General features: G+C 39.2%; 2 long non-coding RNA genes across 2 annotated transcripts in view; both read left to right on the plus strand.

The window, feature by feature from the left end:
* The first annotated feature begins 207 nt into the window (after positions 1–207).
* Positions 208–5,590, plus strand: LOC144617189 (uncharacterized). Its single transcript, XR_013557384.2, has 3 exons — positions 208–694; positions 794–1,656; positions 4,545–5,590. It is a non-coding gene; the product is annotated as an uncharacterized LOC144617189 (long non-coding RNA).
* Positions 5,591–8,856: 3,266 nt separating this feature from the next.
* The window catches only part of LOC132671582 (uncharacterized), a 38,140-nt gene continuing 25,367 nt past the window's right edge, over positions 8,857–21,629 (plus strand). Inside the window, exon 1 of the long non-coding RNA XR_009607166.3 lies at positions 8,857–16,576. This is a non-coding gene — a long non-coding RNA (uncharacterized LOC132671582). The remainder of the gene's footprint in view (positions 16,577–21,629) is intronic.

The following is a 21,629-nucleotide window of genomic DNA, read 5'->3' on the forward strand; positions in this document are numbered from 1 at the left end:
TACAAGTAAATTTTTGCTAAGGCATCATTTGGACCCGGTTACCCATAAAATGCACACACCCACATTACTGGTCTATTGACACAGGCCATCAAATAGGCACACAACACTGATGGAAAAAATCCCATTCTAGCTGTCAGGATGGAACGTTGCCACCGAATACGTCCCTATTTTGTCATCCTCCTATTAAACATTCTGATGACACCATCTTGCAGATGAAGGCCATGATCTGTGCCTCTACTTTAGTGTGATAAACTCACTCCCCAGCCCCAGAATTAGCTCACTGAAGCTACTGGATTTCTCTACTTGTTGGCCTTTTCTCCCAAGTCTTCTGCTGGCACAGAGAAGCCAGCAACGGTGTGCTCGGGGGAGCTGTCACTTATCTAGACAGCTGTGACTAAGGAAGATTGGGGTTGGTAGAAGAATCTTTAAGTGTAACAGAACTACAGCTGAAGCAACTTTACTTAAGAACCAAAGACAGCAGCACCAGAGGAAACTAGCATCTGCAAGGGAAGCAGCAATTAACTATCACTCTGCAGCTCTGGCAGAGAAGTCCGTGCAAGTCCGGTCCTTTTAGCCATGCATCCCCCACCTTCCTTTTATGAGAGTATTCTAAGTTAAGAACAAATTCATTTCTGCTGGGCTGAGGATTTGTAATTTGTAGGAAATTAGTGAAATTTTCTGACTAGGATCCCAGGTGAGGCGTCTTATTTTTACCAAGGTATTTATAATAGGATGTGTGGAGGGCAATATCCCTTGGTATCGTTTTGACACCTGACATTTTATCTTTTTGCAGTTTGATTTCCCACTGCCAAGGTTCCTGGAATATAGCTGAAGCTGTCAGCCCTCCCTTCTCATTTCAAGGACTTCAGCCTTAAGATTGAGTTTCTCTAAAGCCTCTTTGCTTGTCACACTCCTCTGGGGCGACTGATTACCTACCACACCCTGTAGGTAATCTTATCCCAGCATCATTGCTTTAGATTCCTGATAGGTTTGAATAAACAGAGCGAGAGATTTTTACCTAAATGATTACACTGAAATAAAATCTTCTAGGGGTACGTTTTTGAGGTGTTACCTATCGTAGTCCTATGGGAGACTTGACTCCTTAAATTTTTACTTATTTCCCCAATCCTCAACCCCTGAAATACAGATAAACCAGTTTTTGTTTTTTGAGAGTACCATTTTTACAACAAGACGCCCTTTAGGGCATCCAGAGTCTCCACCGGATTTGAGCGTCTTGGGGAGAGAACACCAGGCCTTGAAATTAGAGAAATGAAACTCTAATTAGGGAGTACAAGAAATAAAAAGCGCCAATCACTCCAGACCGTGACCCTGACTTGATTCGCGGGATGCGCAACAAAAAGTTCCCCCAAACCAGACCCTCAGATCCAAAAGCCGGAGTCCAGAAACCAGTGGACCGAAAAGAGGAGCGGCCTCCGCTCGAACCGGAGGTACCCGAACGGGTCTGCAAGGGCGCTTTCCGAAACGCTTTCGATTGGACCAGAAATGTCGCACTCCTGGTCACGTGCTCTCGCGCCCCACCTCCCTTCCCTCCCCGCCAAGATAAAAGAGGGCGGCCGCTCGCCCCTAACTTTCTGTGATGAGCTGCGCACGCGCTGTGCGAGCGGCGGAGTCGCGCTGGGAGTCCTGGCGCCAACGGTCGGCACAAAAGCGCCCTTGGTCCTTCTCCCGCTTCCTTCCTCCTGCTGGGTCCGCTCCGCTGACACCCAGGGACACTCGCTGGTCAGGTCCTTAGGACCTTAACTTTATTCATTCTTTTACACTTTCCAGCTCTCGCTTAACGATGTACAGAGCTGTTGTTTTCAAAATTTGAATTAGTCTCAGGTTCATGAGTATCACCCAAGTTAGTGTTGTATGTACGTTTTCGTGATTTCTAAGCTGGAAATGCGGCTGGAGCCGAGGACACTTTGCTTCTGCTTCTTGTTTGTGCATGTTCAAGTTTGCATTCGAGTGACGTTTGTTCGTGAACTTTGCTCCTTGTCTCTAGGAGCTAGCTTGCTATCCTGTGGTGTTCCTATTTTCATTTTCTGTATTAAAGTTCAGTCAGGTTGGTACCTAAGGACGAATCAGTTGTGGAAAATATTAGAGCAAGCAACTGCTTATAGGCAAAGCACTGGAAAATGATACTTAGACCACAAGTAAAATGACAAAAGAAATATAACATAGATTGAGTTTTTTCCCTTTCTCCTAAAAGGAAAGAATGGTTCCATAGGAGAAGTTTTGTAAAGGTCAACAGGCTGAGCATTTAAGGTTTTCTTTTAGGTAGGGCAGCTAAATTGCAGTTTGTTAGAAGTGCCTCAAAACTATTGAGAAACTGTCATGAAATTATACTTTTTATTGGAATTAGTAAGTCACCTTTCATTTCAGATAGTATTTGTGTGTATGCAATTAAAAAAAATTTTTTAATGTTTATTTTTGAGAGAGAGAGAGAGAGACAGAGTTTGAGCAGGGGAGGGGCAGAGAGAGAGGGAGACACAATCCGAAGCAGGCTCCAGGCTCTGAGCTGTCAGCACAGAGCCTGACATGTGGCAGGAACCCACGAACTGTGAGATCATGACCTGAGCTGAAGTCCGACACTTAACTGACAGCCACTCACACGCCCCTGTATGTAATTTTTTAAAAATGTTTTTATTTTTGAGAGAGAGAGAGCATGTGCATAAGCATGGGAGGGGCAGAGAGAGAGAGAGAAGGAGACACAGAATCCCAAGCAGGCTCAAAGCTCCACACTGTCAGCAGAAAGTTCAGGGCAGGCCTCAACTCTACAAACAGAGATCATGACCTGAGCCAAAGTTGGACGCTCAACCAACTGAGCCACCCAGGCACCCCGGTGTGTACAGTTTCTATAAAAATATTAAAGGATGCTGGGGTGCTTGGCTGGCTCAGTTGGTAGAGCATGGGACTCTTGGTTTCTAGGTGGTGAGCTCAAGCCCCACTTGGGTTGTAGCGATTACTTAAAAATAAAATCTTAAAATTAAAGAATGGGTTTATGTGTCTATAGAATTAGCAACTGTACATTTTTTTTTTTTTTAAGAAAAAAAGGTTGGGTTTATGTTTCTATAGAATTAGCAACTACATTTTTTGGTAAGATTTTATTTTTACTTATTTTTTAAAGTTTATTGTGAGAGAGACAGTGCAAGCCGGGGAGGGGCAGAGAGAGAGGGAACAGGATCTCAAGCAGGCTCTGCACTGACAGCAAAGAGCTCAACGCAGGGCTCGAACTCACGAACTGTGAGATCATGATCTGAGCCAAGAGCCACGCGGGCACCACATAAGATTTTATTTTTAAGTAATCTCTACACCCCACGTGGGGCTCAAATTTACAACCCAGAACTTCAGGTGTATACTCTACCAACTGAGCCAGCCAAGTACCCCTATAAATGTTTAACTCGAGTAAATCTGATGCCAATAATGTCTCAGGCTTTTTCTTTTTTCTTCCTTCCTTCCTTTCCTTCTTTCTTCTCCTTCTTCTTCTTCTTCTTCTTCTTCTTCTTCTTCTTCTTCTTCTTCTTCTTCTTCTTCAGACTTCATTTTTTTAAAAGTAATTTTTACACACGACGTGAGACTCAAACTCACAACCCTGAGATCAAGAGTCACAGGCTTCACCAACTGAGCCAGCAAGGTGCCCCTTCTCAGGCTTTTTCAATGGCTTTTACAAAACAGTCACAAAATTGGGTTAAATGAAGACCAACTACTTTGTTTAAAATAAGAGATGAGAACATACCTGGATTTTAAGAAGCCAAGATTTTCTGTTGGGTAACAGCATTTCTCAGAAAAGGATTTTCCTTTTGACAAGGTAAATATTTAGGAGTAAGTTCTCCTCCCCTCCCCCTTATATTGGGAAATTGTATTTTTAGCATTGTTTTGATGTTGCCACAGCATTCAAAAATAATTATTGGAGCGCCTGGGTGGCTCAGTTGGCTAAGTGTCCCACTCTTGATTTCAGCTCAGGTCATGATCACATGGTTCGTGAGTTCAAGACCTGCGTTGGGCTCTGTGCTGACGGTGCAGAGCCTGCTTGGGATTCTCTCTCTCCCTCTCTCTGCCCCTTTCCCTCTTGTGCACTCTCTCTCTCTCTCTCTCAAAATAAATAAACATTAAAAAAAATCTTCTCTAAAAAAATAACTATTAACAGGGGAAGTTGGCAATGAATTTTTTTTTTTTTTTTTACAACCAGTAGAACACTGAGAAACTACTTGCTGAGAAAGAGGTTATAGCCATCTCGTCTATATTAAGAGGCCAAAGCATTACACCGATGTGATGATAAATCTTTTCTTTTTGTGTCCTTTATTTTTCCCTTCCACCACTATTCTGTATCAGCCATGAGGTTGCTGTTGGAGTTCAGGGACAAATAAGAGGTCATATAATGTAGGTCATTACATAATGATGAAATGTCAATTCTGTGGTCTGTCTGTAAGGCTCTGTCCTTCAAAGTAAGATACACTGTGCTGTGATGGTTGTGAAGCTATCACTCCATGTTAGCGATTCATTATTTTTAGTTCACATGCTTGTGATTTACTTTCTTTCAGGTTGTTATGTGTTCAATCTTCACAAGTCATTTCCAATTTACCTGGTGAGGAAAAAACCAATGGAGAGGTTATGTCCACATGTTTTTTTTAAGGTAAGGAGGTCTAGAGCTATGATCAAAGGCATAAGATGTGGAAAATTGTTCATTTAACAAACGTTTTAAAGATTTTATTTATTTATTCATTATTATTTTTTAGAGAGGGAGGGGCAGAGAGAGACTGTGAGAGAGGATCTTAAGCAGCCTCCACACTCAGCCTGACTTGGGGCTTTATCTTAAGACCCTGAGATCATGACCTGAGCTGAAATCAGAGGAGTTGGACGCTTAATGGACTAAGCCAGCCAGATGCCACCTAAAGATTTTATTTTTAAGTAATCTCTACCCCCAACATGGGGCTTGAACTCATAACCCAGAGGTCAAGAGTTGTGTGCTCTACTGACTGAGGCAGCCAGGTGTCCCTAATGAACTTTTTAATACCTTTGTTTAAGGCATTGAAGTGCTAGGAAAACAAAGATGAATAATATACAACCCTATCCCTTGAAGAACACAGTCTTTTTTTTTTTTAAATATAATTAATTGTCAAATTGGCTTCCATACAATACCCAGTGCTCATCCCAACAAGTGCCCTCCTCAATGCCCATCACCCACTTTCCCCTCTCCCTCACCCCCCATCAACCCTCAGTTTGAAGAACACAGACTTAACACAAGATTATGAGCCAAGAGAGAAATGATAGAAGGTAGACAAATAGCAGAGCTGACAACTTGTGCCCAGGAAGTGTGGAGGCTGCCAGAACCTTGTTTTACTCACCTCAGTGAAGATCTGATTTTGTCAATGCAGATGTGAGGGATAGACTCATGAGGGATAGACCTGTGCCATGAAAGCTCACAGAGACTGATGCCTAAACCTGAGGGTCAACATAACTGGTTTTCAGGGATATTGTACATTTATATTAACTGCAGTATTCTTGTTCAATGCTCTAGATAAGTGTTCTCCAATAAAAATATAATACTATCCACAAATGTGGGCCACAGAAGTAATTTAAAATTTTCTAGTATCCATATTAAAAAAGTAAAAAGAAACAGATAACATTAATTTTAATAATATATTTTATTTAACCCAGTATATCTAAAATGTTATTGTTTTAACATATAATCAATATATACTTATTGCTGAGATATTTTACATTCTTTTTTTCATACTAAGCCTTTGCAAGCTGGGGTGGATTTTATACTTAAGCACAACTCAGTTAGGAGTAGCAACATTTCAAGTACTCATGTGCCCCGTGGAGGTCTAGGATATCCCCTTCCTAGAAAAAGAAAAACTGGGAGGCCAGTTAATTACAGCATGGAATTAGAACTGAAGGTGCTAGATGGTTGGGGGATAAGTTGTTGGTCTGGCAAGCTGGATGAACTTACTTTGATCCCCATTAGAATATACCTTTTTCATTGTTTTAGTATTTATTCAAAAATTTTAAACATTTTATTTATTTTTGAGAGAGCGAAACAGATCAGAGTTGGGGAGGGGGAGAGAGAGGGGAGTACACAGAATACAAAGTAGGCTCCAGGCCCTGAGTTGTCAGCACAGAGGCCGAGGCAGGGCTTGAACCCATGGACTGCAAGACCACAACCTGAGCTAAAGTTGGCTGCTTAACTGACTGAGCCACCCAGGCGCCCCCATTGGTTTAGTATTTATTGTATTAAGCATGTCTTGCCTCAGGAGTATGAGACTACTATGGCCAAATTCTTCTGATTTTATGTAAACTGCTTTCTTCTATTAACATACTTTGTATTCAAACAGGTTTTTAAATTTCTTTACCTCTTTTATATTTGGCCGTGTTTGAGTACAGAGAAGTTAATCTGATTTATATGTGTCTAATCTCTTCACCCACGCAGTTATTTTCTTTCATGGGGGTTAATACCACAATTGGCTAACTTTATCCATGATGTATTTTTAAAAATAAATATTTTTAATTATAAATGTATTTTAAGAACGTAAATTATAATCATATTACTAAAATTTTGGAAAATAGAGAAAAACAAATAAAAGCTACCATAATACAATAATTGTTTATTATAGTACATATTTTTATTTAGTCGGAATCATAGACTATAAATTCATATTGTTAATTTTATCCCTTAATATAATAAGACATAAAAACTTTCCCCCATATTATTAGAATTTCAAATGAAATGGTTTTTGAAACAAATGGAATTTCAAATGAAATAGAATTTTACTCTGTGCATATGCCTAATTTATCCAATGTTTTTTTTCTATTTCTCTCTCTTTGTCTCTCTCTCTCTCTTTGTATAAAAAACACTGTAGTGAACAGCTTAATACTGTGATTGCATTCCCATATTTTAGGGTAGTTCCTTAGAATGAATTCCAAGAAGTAGAATTTCTAGATTAAAGGGCATTAATATTTTTATGATTCTTAATTGCCTATTTTCCCAAAGGACTTTTTTTTGGGTAATGTTTATTTATATTAGAGAGAGAAAGTGAAGGAGGGGCAGAGAGAGGAGACAGAATCTGAAGCAGGTTCTGAGCTGTCAGTGCAGAGCCCGATGCCAGGCTCCAACTCACGAACCGTGAGATCATGACCTGAGCCAAAGTCAGATGCTCAACCAACTGAGCCACCCAGGCACTGCCTCCCCCCCACCCCCAACAAAGGATTTCTAACAAGCTATCATTGATTATGAGAGTAACAGTTTTACTTCACTCATAATGGTTATTATCTGCCGTAAAACATTTACTTATTTAATAGGCTTATACATTCATTTATTCATTAAATATTTATTGAATACTTATTATGCTCCAGGCAATGTCCTCCCAACACAGCAGTGAATAAAACAGACAAAAGTTCCTGCCCTCACAGATCCTCTTGGGAGAAAAAAATCACCTGGATAAATAAATAAAACATATGTGCTAACAGATAAAAATAAAGCATGAAGGAGAATTGGGTGTCATCAGGGTGAGCATTTTAGTTAGAGTGGCTTTTAAAGGTCTCATTGAGTGACTGACAAAATTTGAAAATATATTTTAAATCACAGGCCAAAGAAAACTTGCAAGTATAGAAGCAAGAACTTTTTTTTCCTGAACATTTGAGAATTACTCATGTAATGTTCTTCCTCCCCAAATACTTTGATGTGTTTTTACTGCAGAAATATTTCTCCTACACAACCAAAATGTAACCATCAAAATAAGAGTATTAACACTGAGACATTAATACTATCTTATTCTCATACCCCAGTCAGATTTTGCCAATTGTCTGAATAATGCCTTTTATAAAAAAAGGATCCAATTCTGCATCAAATTGTTGCTTTTAGTTATCATGTCTCTTTAGTATCCTTCAGGCTGAAACAGTTTCTCAGTGTTTCTTCAACTCTTGTGACCTTGATACTTTTGAAAATTCCAGGCCACTTATTTTGTAGAACATCCCCTAATTTAGATTTGTCTGCTGTTTCCTCGTGATCAGACTTAGGGTTATTCATTTCTGGTGGGACTATGACAGAGACAATGTTATGTTCTTATTGTATCTTATCAGGTGACACATAATATCCGTTTGCTCCATTAGGGATAATGTTTACTTTGATCACTACAATTGTAGTATCAAAGATAGTATCTTTCAATCTTGTCCACTGTGTTTTATTTTATTTTTTTAACTTTTATTTTTGACAGAGAACGCGAGCGGGGGAGGGGCAGAGAGAGCGGGAGCCCGATGATCCCAGGTGCGCCCTGTGCTGTCAGAATAGAGCTGGATGTGGGGCTTGATCTCATGTACTGTGAGATCAGGACCTGAGCTGAAATCAGAAGTTGGATACTTAAAATGACTGAGCCACCCAGGTGCCCCTCAATCTTGTCCACTGTAAAATTGTTCCTCTTCTCTTTGTAATTAAGTGTTTTGTGGGGAAAAACTTGATCACATTCCTCATTAGACTTTCAGTTTGTTTGTTTCTATGTATGTGAGCTCATAGTTTCCTATTTTAGTCAGTGAGTGAGTGTCATTTCTTCAGTGTTTAAATTGTTTTTAGATTTTCCCATTGGAACCCCTTCAAGCTTAGCTTCTGTGTCCTTTTGACATGCCCCCGTCATTCTTTGAGCACTTCCTTGTTTTCAGGCATGCCAGCAAGTTCCAGGCTTATCTTGTACTTTCCTGGCCCAGCCCTGGAATCAGCTGTTTCTCTGAGGAGCCCTTAAGAATGCTGTTTTGAAGCCATTCCCTGGGGACTAGGTGTGCTCATTGCTACAGGGATTGAATGGAGTTGCTCCTCCCAGGCCCCTTTTTTTTTTTTTTTTTTTTAAGAGAGAGAGCGAGCGCAAGTGAGCCAAGTGAGAGAGAGAGAGAGAGAGAGAGAGAGAGAGAGAGGGAGAGAGAAAAGGAGAGAGAGAGGGGGCAGGTGAGTGCAGCTCACCTGAAGTGAGGCACGAGTTTACCCAAAGCAGGGCTTGGGCTCACCTGAAGCAGGACTTGAACTCATGAACTGTGAGATCATGACCTGAGCTGAAGTCAGATGCTTAACTGACTGAGCCACCCGGGTGCCCCTCCCAGGCCCTCTTAATGGACAGTGAATATATGTGTATGTGTTTGTCACTTTTGCATATATACACACACAATATATATACATATCTACCTATCTCTGTATATCTATATTGAAAACCATGGTTCACTCCCAATTTCAATCCAACACCTCAGTGTTCACTCTAGTTTTATCCCCTTTGCATCTTTATACCTCTGTAATCTAACAGAAATTAGTTCCCCTTATCCTCAATTTATTTACTTACTTGATCAAACCCTCTGTGTATTATCAATCTCTTCCTCTGCTGCCACACCTTTCCCTGACCCAATGCCTTTTTTTAAAAAATTTTTTTCAATGTTTATTTTTCAGAGAGACAGAGAGACAGAGAGACAGAGAGACAGAGAGACAGAGCACGAGGGAGGGAGGGGCAGAGAGAGAGGGAGACACAGAATCCAAAGCAGGCTCCAAGGTCTGAGCTGTCAGCACAGAGCCTGACGTGGGGCTCGAGCTGGTGAACTGTGAGATCATGACCTGAGCCAAAGTTGGACACTTAACCAACTGAGCCACCCACGTGCCCCTCCATGCCTTTTCTAACCTCATTCAGCATGCCTCCACCTTGCTCATGTCTGACATCGCATGCCAGGCCATCCCTCTGCAAGGGTGCCCTCCTTACCCTTCTTGACTCTGACACACCACTGTGGGCTAGTCTACCTTGTTCTGCCCCATCCTAATGTCTTTAAGACTGAATTGCTTAGGAAAGGAAGGGAATGGGAGGAGGAAAAGTGAAGGAAAATTTTTAGTGAAGACCCAAAGGAAATGGAAAAGCTAACTCTTTGATTCCTTGGTAAGACCACTCCAGATAAGGAGCATGGCTGGTGTGGTGGAGGGATACCAAGGCCATGCGGCTGGAACAGTGTAAACAAGAAGGATGGAAACATTAGATAAGCTTATGGAGATAAGGGGTAGAGAAGGGTAAGAAGGGGATAGATCAGGTAGGGCTCCTAAGGTCTTTGGATTATACCCTCAATGAGAATGAGAAGTTATGGGAGAGCTGAGCAAAGGAGTGAGGGCATCTATCTTAGGTGTTAAGAGGTTCACTCTGGCTATTCTGAAAACAGGAAGAGGGGCAAGGACAGAAGCCAGAACACCAGTTAGGAGGCTATGGCAATAATCCAAGAGAAAGATGATGGTGGCTTGCGTCCTGGTGGTGATGGGGGAGGTGAATTGAATTCTGAATGCGTTTTGGAGGTGGAGCTGACAGGAATTGCCGACCGATGAGATGTGGCATATGAAGGAAAAAGTGGAGTCAGGGTGGTACCAATATTTTTGGTCTGGGCGACGGGAAGAATGGAATTGCCATTACTTGAGAAGGGGAAGACTGCAGGAGAAACTGGTTTGGGAGAGGGAGGCTCAGTAGTTCAGACTGAGATACATTTTCATTAAGTTTGAGTCACATGTTAAAAATCCGAGGAGAGATGTTAAGTGGGCAGCTGGCATTCCAGTCCAAGCTGGAGATATAAATTTGGGGAATCATTGATAAATAGATGCTATTTAAAACATGACACTGAATGAGATCATTAGGGAATGAGTAGAGATTGAAAAAAAGAGAAGTCTCAGTACTGAGTTCTGGGAACACTTCAACATACAGAAGTTGGGGAGACAGGAGCAAACGAGACTAAGAAGGACCTACCAGGAAAGTAGGAGGAAAAGTAGGTAAATAGGTTACCTCATTGTTGCTTTCATTTACATTTCTTTCACGACTGGTTGCAAGTTCCATTGTAGATTGTTTATAACATTTATCAGGTGGGCTTTTACCATTTGATTTAAAATAAAATTGTATTAATTTGTTCACGTAATAGGGACTTTAATCCTTTGTCATACTACATAAAACTATTTCTTCCATTCTTTTAAAAAAATATTCATTTGAGAGACAGTGAGAGAGCGAGTGCAAGCCGGAGAGGGGCAGAAGGAGATGGGATAGCACAGAGCCTGATGCGGGGCTTGAACCCATGAACCCAGAGATTATGACCTGAGCCGAAGTTGGGTGCTCAACTGACTGAGCCGCCCAGGTGCCCCGTCTTTTTATTTTGGTTATATGAATGTTCAAAATATTTATGTAGTAAGTCAATTAGTATTTTTGTTTGTGATTCATCTTATCCTTATGAAGCCTGGAAATTCGTCTCATCTTCCGGAGATTTGATGATCATTTAATTCTACTTTATTCTAACTTTTCCGTACCTTGATTTATTTTGATTGACTTGTTGACTGCCTAGAATTAGTTTTTGTGCATAATGTGAGGTCAGAATTTAAACACATTTCCTCAAGCAGTGGGCTCAGGCAAATACCAGAAAGCATTATTTGGTTCAAGCAGGAATTCAAAAATAGAAAGGTCAGCAGGATTCCTGGGGTCATGTGCTCACTAAGCAGGAGAGTAGTGTGTTTGCTTGAGTGTACCAGGTGTGCAGGGTCAAACATGGGAGTGGCCTTGAGATTGGAGCTGAATTTCGGTGTCAAATGGCCTGAGTTTGGGTGCTAGCTCTTTAGAGAGGAGCTGGGAATGTTAGCTGCCCAGCGCTTGGGTATTTTGGGGGAAGGTGAGATCAGGTACCTCCAGATACCAGCCAGCTCATTCTGGATGATTCTTTGGACAATCTTTGTTGTCTCTCCATACCCTCAAATTGTTAGTTATTCCAACACTACTTATTATTGAATGATCTATCCATTTGCCAGTGATTTGTGATACCTTTTTAAGCATATATTAAATCTTATATTTTGTATTTTACTTATGTCTAATTATTTGAAAATGTTAGTACCATTAACATCAGGATATTAACTTCATGAAGTTAAAATTTCAACATATATTAATCTAATCTGTAAAATGTACTATCATTTAATACAGGGTATGTTAGAGTTAAAAAGAAGCATTACTATATGTATTTACTATTCCTATTTCTGAGAAGTCTTAAGTTCTATCTCTAGTATCAGTAGGATTTTCTCTCTAGCTTGAATGCTTCAACAGTAGAGAATATTCAAATAAAGACAGTGCTTAAAATAATGGTTTTCTACTTGATTAAAGCAGAAATTTGCAAGTAGGTTTATTTTCATTTCACTTAAAAAAATTTTTTTTAATGTTTACTTATATTGAGAGAGAGAGAGACAGAGTGTGAGCAGGGGAGGAGCAGAGAGACAGAATCCGAAGCAGGCTTCAGGCTCTGAGCTGTGAGCTGTGAGCTGTGAGCTGACATGGGGCTCGAACCCACAAACAGTGAGATCATGCATGTCCTGAGCTAAGTCAGAAGGTCAACTGAATGAGCCCCTAGGTGCCCCTCATTTTACTTTTGAATACGTTTGATTGTTGTTACATTCTTGAAGATGAGGCATTTATTTATTATTCTTTGTAATTATAAGTGGCTACTAATGTTCTGGTTTATCTTTTTTAGTTACTTAAAAGATGCCCTCCTAATCTGAAAATAAAATTATCCATTGGAAAAAAAAACACAAGATTAATACTGACTACTGAAAATGAGTCTTACCTACAATATATTGAAAGAATAATTCAATAACTGAGAAATGCTTATCTCAGAAACTTGAGGATGATTCAATAATAAATCTAATCTTAAAACATTAAATATTAAGTTGCGCCTGGGTGGGGGTTCAGTCCATTAAGCATCTGACTTTGGCTCAGGTCGTGATCTTGCGATTCGTGAGTTTGAGCCCCAGATCAGGCTCTGTGCTTACAGTGTGGAACCTACTTGGGATTCTCTATCTCCTACTCTCTCTGTCCCTCCCCGCTCATGCACACTCTCTTTCTCTCTCTCTCTTTCTCTCTCAAAAACAAACAAACAAACATTTTTTAAAAATACAAGATATGGGTCGTTTGGGTGGCTCAGTCGGTTAAGCATTGGATTTTGGATCAGGTCATGATCTCTTGGTTCCTGAGTCTAAACCCTGCACAGAGCTCTCTGCTCTCAGCATGGAGCCCACCTCAGATCCCGTGTCTTCTCTCTCTGTGCCCCTCTCACAGGTTCATGCTCTTTTTCTCTCTCTCAAAAATAAACATTTATATCTATCTATCTATCTATCTATCTATCTATCTATCTATATAAAATGCTGAAAAGATATCTGATAAAAATGAACATTCTATCTTAAGTAGTTATTACAATGAAATAAAAGGACAACTCAACATGATAAAATCTTTTTCAAAATAAGAATACTATTCTTAGTGGCAAAATAATTAAGAATGTTTCCATTAAAATGAAAGACCTAAATGTAAGACAGGAAGCCATCAAACTCCTCCAGGAGGAAGCAGGCAAAAGCCTCTTTGACCCTGGCTGCAGCACTTCTTACTCAACACATCTCCAGAGGCAAGGGAAACAAAAGCAAAAATGAACTATTGGAACCTTATCAAAATAAAAAGCTTCTGCACAGCGAATGAACAATCAGCAAAATGAAAAGGCAACTTACAGAATGGGAGAAGATATTTGCAAATGACATATCAGATAAAGGGTTAGTATCCAAAATCTATAAAGAACTTATCAAACTCAACACCCAAAAAACAATAATCCAGTGAAGAAATGGGTGAAGAAATAGGTATATCCAGTGAAGACATGAATAGACACTTCTCTGAAGAAGACATCCAGATGGCCAACCAACACATGAAAAAATGCTCAGCATCACTCATCATCAGGGAAATACAAATCAAAATCACAATGAGATACCACCTCACACCTGTCAGAATGGCTAACATTAACAACTCAGGCAACAACAGATGTTGGCGAGGATGCAGAGAAAGAGGATCTGTTTTGCATTGCTGGTGGGAATGCAAACTGGTGCAGCCACTCTGGAAGACAGTATGGAGGTTCCTCAAAAAATTAAAAATAGAACAACCCTGCAATCCAGCAATTGCACTACTAGATATTTATCCAAGGGATACAGGTGTGCTGTTTTGAGGGGACACATGCACCCCAATGTTTTAGCAGCACTATTGACAATAGCCAAAGTATGGAAAGAGCCCAAATGTCCATCAATGAATGAATGGATAAAGAAGATGTGTACACACACACACACACACACACACACACCAACACAATGGAGTATTACTCGGCAATCAAAAAGAATGAAATCTTGCCATTTGCAACTATGTGGATGGAACTAGAGGGCATTATGCTAAGTGAAATAAGTCAGAGAAAGACAAATATACGATTTCACTCATATGAGGACTTTAAGATACAAAACAGATGAACATAAGGGAAGGGAAGCAAAAATAATATAAAAACAAAGGGGGGGACAAAACATAAGAGACTCTTAAATGTGGAGAACAAACAGGGTTACTGGAGGGGCTGTGGGAGGGGAGATGGGCCAAATGGGTAAGGGGCATTAACGAATCTGCTCCTGAAATCATTGTTGCACTATATCCTAACTAACTTGGATGTAAATTAAAATAATAATAATTAAAAAGAATGTTTCCATTAAAAGGAGCAAATTAAGGATGCCTGCTGTTGCCTGTGCAAATAAATGAAGACCAACCAAATGAGAAAAACAAAGACTATTTATTCTGAGTTTGATATAGCAAGGGAATCCTACTGTCACTGGAGTTTTGTCAGTTACTCAAAGGCAGGCAGAAGATTGGGGAAGCTTTATAGTGGAGAAAAGGGAAGGTTTCACGTGTGGCCCGCCTGTCTAGAGACTGTTGGCATGGGGAAGTTTGTAGACTGGCTAACTAGAAGTGGGGCATCCTTCTGTGGTTGGTCCCACACGGGGAGTTGGGACCAAAATTAGGGAGGCTGTCAGTTATTAATGAAGTCCTGGCCATTTGGGGCAGATTGTTACAGAAGTGATTGTTCAGCTTCTTGGATTGTCAGTATAGATAGCAACCTGGCTTCCTGTAAGTCTGACTTGTAATAGGCTGGCTTCTTGGGTTGTTTATTGTAGATAAGGGTTTGGTTTCCTGGGGAGGTGGCTGAAGCTTGTGGGCCAAGTTTATATTTTCTATATGGTCTGGCCATTGTCCATTTGTCCATTTAGTCTCTCAGCCACTATTATTAAAAATCGTAATGGGGATCCTGGGTGGCTCAGTAGGTTCGGTGTCCGACTTCAGCTCAGGTCATGATCTCACGGACTGTGGGTTTGAGCCCCACGTTGGGCTCTGTGCTGACAGCTTGGGCCTGGAGGCTGCCTCGGATTCTGTGTCTCCCTCTCTCTCTACCCGTCCTCTGCTCACATTCTGTCTCTCTGTCTCTCAAAAATAAATATTAAAAAAATAATAAAAATGAATAAAAATAAAATTGTCTGGAAATTTTTGACTAATGCAAAAGATAGTAAACAAGTATTTTAATCTAGGGGTTGCAGAAAGTAGATGATGGAGTTTTTATGTTAGACTAAATGTTTGAATTAATAAAGTTGTTCAGGAAAAAGCACTTTACTGTTCTGACAATATTTAGGTAGGGAATGTAATGAAAAATGATTTCATTTACCATATCAAAAAATGCTATTTATAGTTATGCTCTTAATGAAGAGTGTGTTTGATCTATATAATCCAAATCATCAAATTATTACCAGAGAAGAAAACATTGGAAACACCCTCTAATAGAAACACCGTTAATTTTTCAAAATGCTGTTTTGAATGCAAAGCCTAAACATTGTAAAGATTTCAGGCTATCTTAAGTCAGCTTAAAAATTTAATACAGTTTCCATTTAAATTCTCACTGGAATGTTTTGAGGGGCAACTGAAATTATTTCTAAAGTTGATCTAAAAGAATAAACAAAAAGTAAGACATATTTATTCATTCAATAGGTATTTATTGATTTCTGTGTTCCAAGCTCTAGGGATACATTAGTCAGTAATAAGATGTAAGTAAAATGTGATGTCGTCTTTTCTTATGGGTTGTTATCATTAACAAATTTAATTTTATGAGGAAGATGTAGACCTGATGTAAAAAAATTAGTTATAAAATTTGTTTAAACAAATCAAATAAAAATGTGTTACATTTTTTTCTCACTAAATTCTTGTTCTAAGCATCACCAAAGGGAAAACTCCTGGAGGACAGGTGTTTGCATTTTCTACCTTTTGTAGCAGTATCTTGTTTATAATGCTTGTTTATAATCCTTGTTTATGATGCTAGGTTAAAAATGGTTAGAATTTACTTTTCTTGAAATATTTCCCCATAACCTCACACTGTTCTTATTGTTTAGACATAAAGCATAAAGTTGTCTAGAGACATTTTTCCATATCAAAGGAGAAAAAATAAGTTGTGTAAAGAGAGAAATACAGTTAAATCCCTAAAGTACTATACATATTTAATCGATATATTGACAATTCAGGTTAAATTGCTTAGTACAAGGAGCATCTTGATGTCTGCATTGATGCCAGCTGAAAATAAAGAAATGTTCTGTAATGAATTAATTTACTCTGTGGACACTAAGAAGCAATGAACCCATGTTCTAATTGAAAGGCCAGGTGATATTCAAACAGGACAAGAGAAGATGAAGCAAGATAATTTCTGAAGCTTACTTTCTTAAACTGTTAAGTGCTAAGCTAAACTAATTTCTTACATTTCAAATCAGGGAAGAACACATTTTGGCCAATTTAGGAAACAGCATCTGGATTAAATATTCTTGTTTTTCATAAGTACTTTGGAAAAGATGTGTACAGAATTTTCTTCGCAAAGTTTCAAGAGTCAAAATCATAAGCAATAATGAACATTATGTTTGGAGTTGGATCTTTCTAAATTTGTCAGTGGGTGGCAAAGGAAGGAAAGTTTTCTTTAGGGAGTATATGCCATTATTTTAATTATTTGAAGGTAGATTTTAATTATAATTCCATAAAGCATGTCTGAATAATACCTCTAGTTGAGGAGTGTTGTATGGATGCTTCCCATTGGAAGGACCCTCCGGAGCTGCATCACAATGAGGCTCCGAGGCACCATGGAGGGAGCCTTCACAATGGCTGCTTTCACCGTGAAAATACCAGTGAAATGAGATGAGAATACATTGACAGCCAGTTCCCTCTGTCCACATGAAGGGGGTAGGCCTATTTTTCACAAGTTATCAAGCTTAGTTCTCTCCTACAGTAACCTAACATGTTTCTAACATCTACTGAAAAGGTCAGCTTTCTGCTAAAGGGTCACACCAAAGTAGCATTGTTGACTCTTGTCATTTTGTCTTCTGAAGTCAGCTTCTATTTTCTGAATCAAATTTCAACTTTTTTGGCTGTGCTACTGGATTTACTTTATCTCTTGAGATTTCATGGGTAGCTACTGCCACGTGTTTAAATGCACGTGTCATGTCCACTAAATTTGTCTTGCGGTGGTTAGTATGGGTGCTCCTCATTGAATGTGTTTGTCTCCAGGTTTGGCTCTTGGGAATGTTATTTAACTTAAGGTAGATAGCAAGTATATTTTAGTGAAAACATAGTTACCAGCAACCAGTGAAAGAGAACACACATTTTAAGAACACAAACATGATGAAATGTGATTGTTCAAATGGTGAAATGCCAACTTAATGGGATATTAAAAATACTAAAAGGTTCATGAAATGTTTCTGTATTCGTTTCCGATTGCTGCTATATATAGCAAATGACCATAAGCTTAGTCATATCATACAAATTAATTTTCTTACAGTCCTGGAGGTCAGAAGTCTGAAATGGGTCTAATGGGGCTAAATCAAGGTGTCCGCAAAGCTGTAGTAGAGAACCCCATCCTTGTCTTTTCCAGCCCCCATTCCTAAGCTCATGTCCCTTTCATCTTCACAGGTGGCCACTGCACCACTCTGACCTCTGCTTCCGTGATCATATCTCCTCTGACTTTCCTGTCCCCTTCTTTCTTAAGGACACTTGTGATGATACTCTGGTTTCTCTTCGGATTGAAGACGGAGCCTTGTGATTGCCTTGGGCCCAGCCAGATAATCCAGCCTAATGTCCCCGTCTCAAAATCCTTAGCTTAAGCATACCTGCAAAACCTCATTTGCCATGTTAGGTAATACATTCACAGGTTCTGGGAATCAGGACATGGACTTCTGGGGAGCAGTGGGGTGATTATCCTGTTCCTTTAAATGAAAACCTAAGGAAATATTTCCTTCACAGGGTTTAGAGTGCTATGAAATTAGCAATGAATACATAAACTAATGTCTAGAATAATTTGCTTAAAAAGTGTTTATTTATTTTGAAAGAGGGGAGCGAGGGGCAGAGAGAGAGAGGGAGAGAGAGAATTTCAAGCAGGCTCCAAGCTGTCAGTGCAGAGCCAGGCGTGGGGTTCAATCTCAAAGTGTAAGATCATGACCTGAGCCAAAATCAAGAGTCCAGGCACCCCTGTGTTATCATTTTAAATACACATTCTAAGCCATTTGGCTGTTCTTTAAAAAGATCAAAGGCTAAAATCTATCTTACCTTGCTTTATTATACCACTAGAAGACTTTCTAGGGGTGCCTAGGGGGGCCCCGTGTTGGGCTCTGCACTGAGCGTGGAGTCTGCTTGGGATTTTCTCTCTCCCTCACTATCCCTCCTTCACACATATACACTCTTTCTCTCTCAAAGAAAAATAAATATATTTTTTTAAAAAGGTGAATTTCTTTTTTGAAAAAATTTTTAATATTTATTTTTGAGATAGAGACAGAGCACAAGTGGGGGAGGGGCAGACACACACACACACACACACACACACACACACACACACACAGAATCTGAAGTAGGCTCCAGGTTCTGAGCTGTCAGCACAGAGCCTGATGTCTGGCTCAAGCTCACGGACTGTAAGATCATGACCTGAGCTGAAGTCAGACGCTTAACTGACTGAGACACCCAGGTGTCCCAAAAGTGATATATTCTTTTTTTTTTTTTTTTTGTAACGTTTATTCATTTTTGAGAGAGAGAGAGCATGAGCGGGGAAGGGGCAGAGAGAGAGGCAGACACAGAATCCGAAGCAGGTTCCAGGCTCTAAGCTGTCAGCACAGAGCCCAACGTGAGGCTTGAACTCACGAACTGCGAGATCATGACCTAAACGGAAGTTGGACGCTCAACCAACTGAGCCACCCAGGCGCCCTGTAAAAGTGATATATTCTTAACCAAATAATAATTATTTATTGATTCTTATTTCTTTATTTCTTTATTTTCTTTAGTAAAACCAATTTAAGTCAGTGAGAAATTTGATGAAGGGGGTAAGTTACATTCAGGGCCAGTCCAAACTCCTTTTTCATTTTTAAAGTATCTAGTTTGTAGGTTTTAAAATTCATTTGTAGTCATTTGTAGGTTTTAAAATTCACCGAATCAGGATTTATAAGCATAATGTACTTACATGAGGAATAATCATTCACAGCAGGCAGATCTAAATAAACCCTCTTACTGTAACTTTCTAAAATCCAGATTTAAAATTTTGATAATTTATAAGAATTTTCATGTTATGTGTACAATTATTATGTTTCATATTATGTTAGAACACAGAACAGACCATACCTCCCCCTACCCTTTTCCCTACCATCTTCCCTGCATTCAGCTAGAAGTGCAAGCTTTGTTTTCTAAGCACTTTGAAAGGAAGTGAAAAGATCTAAGAAGTAAAACTGGGGTATAAAGTTAAAGGTGTAAAGAATTTCCCACTAGCCAGAACTTAGGGGGGTAGGGAGGGAGACCTGATAACCTTAATTCTCTATTTTTTTGTTTTTATTGAATGCAGAAATGAAATTCTCCTTTATCTCACTTAGAGTAATTAGAGGAGACCCTTTTCTGCTTATAATTTTCAGGACTAATGTGAACATTTTGGACAACTTTTTAGTATAATAACAGTGGTTTTCAACCAGAGGTGATTTTGCTCCCCAGGTGACATTTAGCAAAGCCTGGAGACCTTTTTGTTTGTCACAACTGGGGTTGGGGATGCTACTGCATCTGGTGGTCAGAGGCCAGGGATGCTGCTAACACCCAGGATACACCAGGACAAAGACTTATTGACCCAAAATGTCAACAGTGTGAAGTTGAAAAATCCTGGGTTAATAGGATGTTATTTAAGTTTTGACAGACTTTTTTTTGTGGTATGATGTTAGTGTTTAATTTTATTATACATTTTTATTATAAAAAGTATAAACACTAGAGGGCAGTACCCGCCCAACAGTTGCGGCTGATGTCACTTTACTCTGGAGGGGTGGGTAAAAGTGGAAGGAAAAAAGGAGCTTGTGATTGAGGTAACTTGAAGATAAGGGACTGTAAAAGATCCTTAAAGAACTACTTAAGTCATTCTAGATCAAAAGACAGTTTTAACGATTACTGTTTCTGAAGTCAGTAAAAGCAGAGCAAGAAGGGTTTTTTTCTTCTTTTTATAATACCTTGTGAACTGTTGCCAGAGAAAGGGGAAAATTCACACTAGGTTTTCACACACTGAAACACTAACGTCATTGCCACTTACACTTCTATTTGCTCTCTTGAAGCAGATTGATGCCAAGTCACTATGCCTAGGGCATGTGGATCTGTCATGCTGTTGAAGCTGTGTCTGGAGCAAGGGACTTAGAAAGGCAAAGCTGATTGAACCTATTAGACAACTCAGAGTCTGACTCAACTCTGATTCTGTGAAACAGAAAAATAATTCCCAGTTTGTTGCTGGAAGATTTACATAAGCTATCTATGCAAGAATGCGATACAATTTTCTATTTTTTTCCCTAAGGGTCAGTCTAGTTTTTAAAAGTGAAACAACTTTTTTCTTTTTAGTATGAGACATCCAGACTTAAACCTGAGTTTTCAAGGATTTTAATAAAGATTGACCCCACTTCCCCAAAACAGGGTACACCATTTGGTAAACTCATGTTAAACTCACATTTTTATTTATTATTAAACATTCAAGGTATACAACTTGATATAAAGAATGGACATCCATGAACCAACCATTCAACTTAAAAAAAAAAGTAATGATCCAATTTAAACCCACTGTGCACCCTTCTCCAGTTATATCCTTCTCTCCCTGCCTCCTGCCTGCCCTCAGGCCCTGGTAGAGGAGTTTGATGTTTACCATTCCCCTATATTTCTTTGTACTTTTATTCCGTGTGTTAAATATGCACAGTAATACATAGCTTTTGCATATTTAAAACTTGATATACCTGGCGTGTTAAGTGTTCTGTAATTTGTGTTTTTCCTTCAACATTCTGTCCATGTTGATACAAATAGCTCTAGTTATATCAACATTTATTCATCATCTTTACCATTATAGATTTTTTACTGTTTCCAGATATTTGCTACTACAAATAATGACGTTGTGTATGATCTCATATGTAGTCGTTTTGGTGCACATACCTTGTGTTTTGCTATCTTATCAATTAAATCTAATGTTGAAAAATGCAAAACCCTATAATCTGTTGCATCAGATTGCATATTTTCTGAAAGTCTTGAACAAATATGAAGAGAATTCTCTGAATCTTATGCTTTCATTTGGTTTAAGTAATGAGTTTAAACACATCTTTGTTGTTGCCTCTGGGGCTAGAGAGAAGGTACTAATTAGTGTAGTGCTATAGAATACTGAATAGATTTATCTTTTGAGAGGGTGCTAGGAATGGATAAAAGACTAGGAAAATAATGGGCTCATGTAATTTTTGAACTTACTTTTTTTTA

The sequence above is a fragment of the Panthera onca genome, chromosome C1 (assembly GCF_046562875.1).
Source record: "Panthera onca isolate mPanOnc1 chromosome C1, mPanOnc1 haplotype 2, whole genome shotgun sequence".
Classification (NCBI taxonomy): Eukaryota; Metazoa; Chordata; class Mammalia; order Carnivora; family Felidae; genus Panthera; species Panthera onca.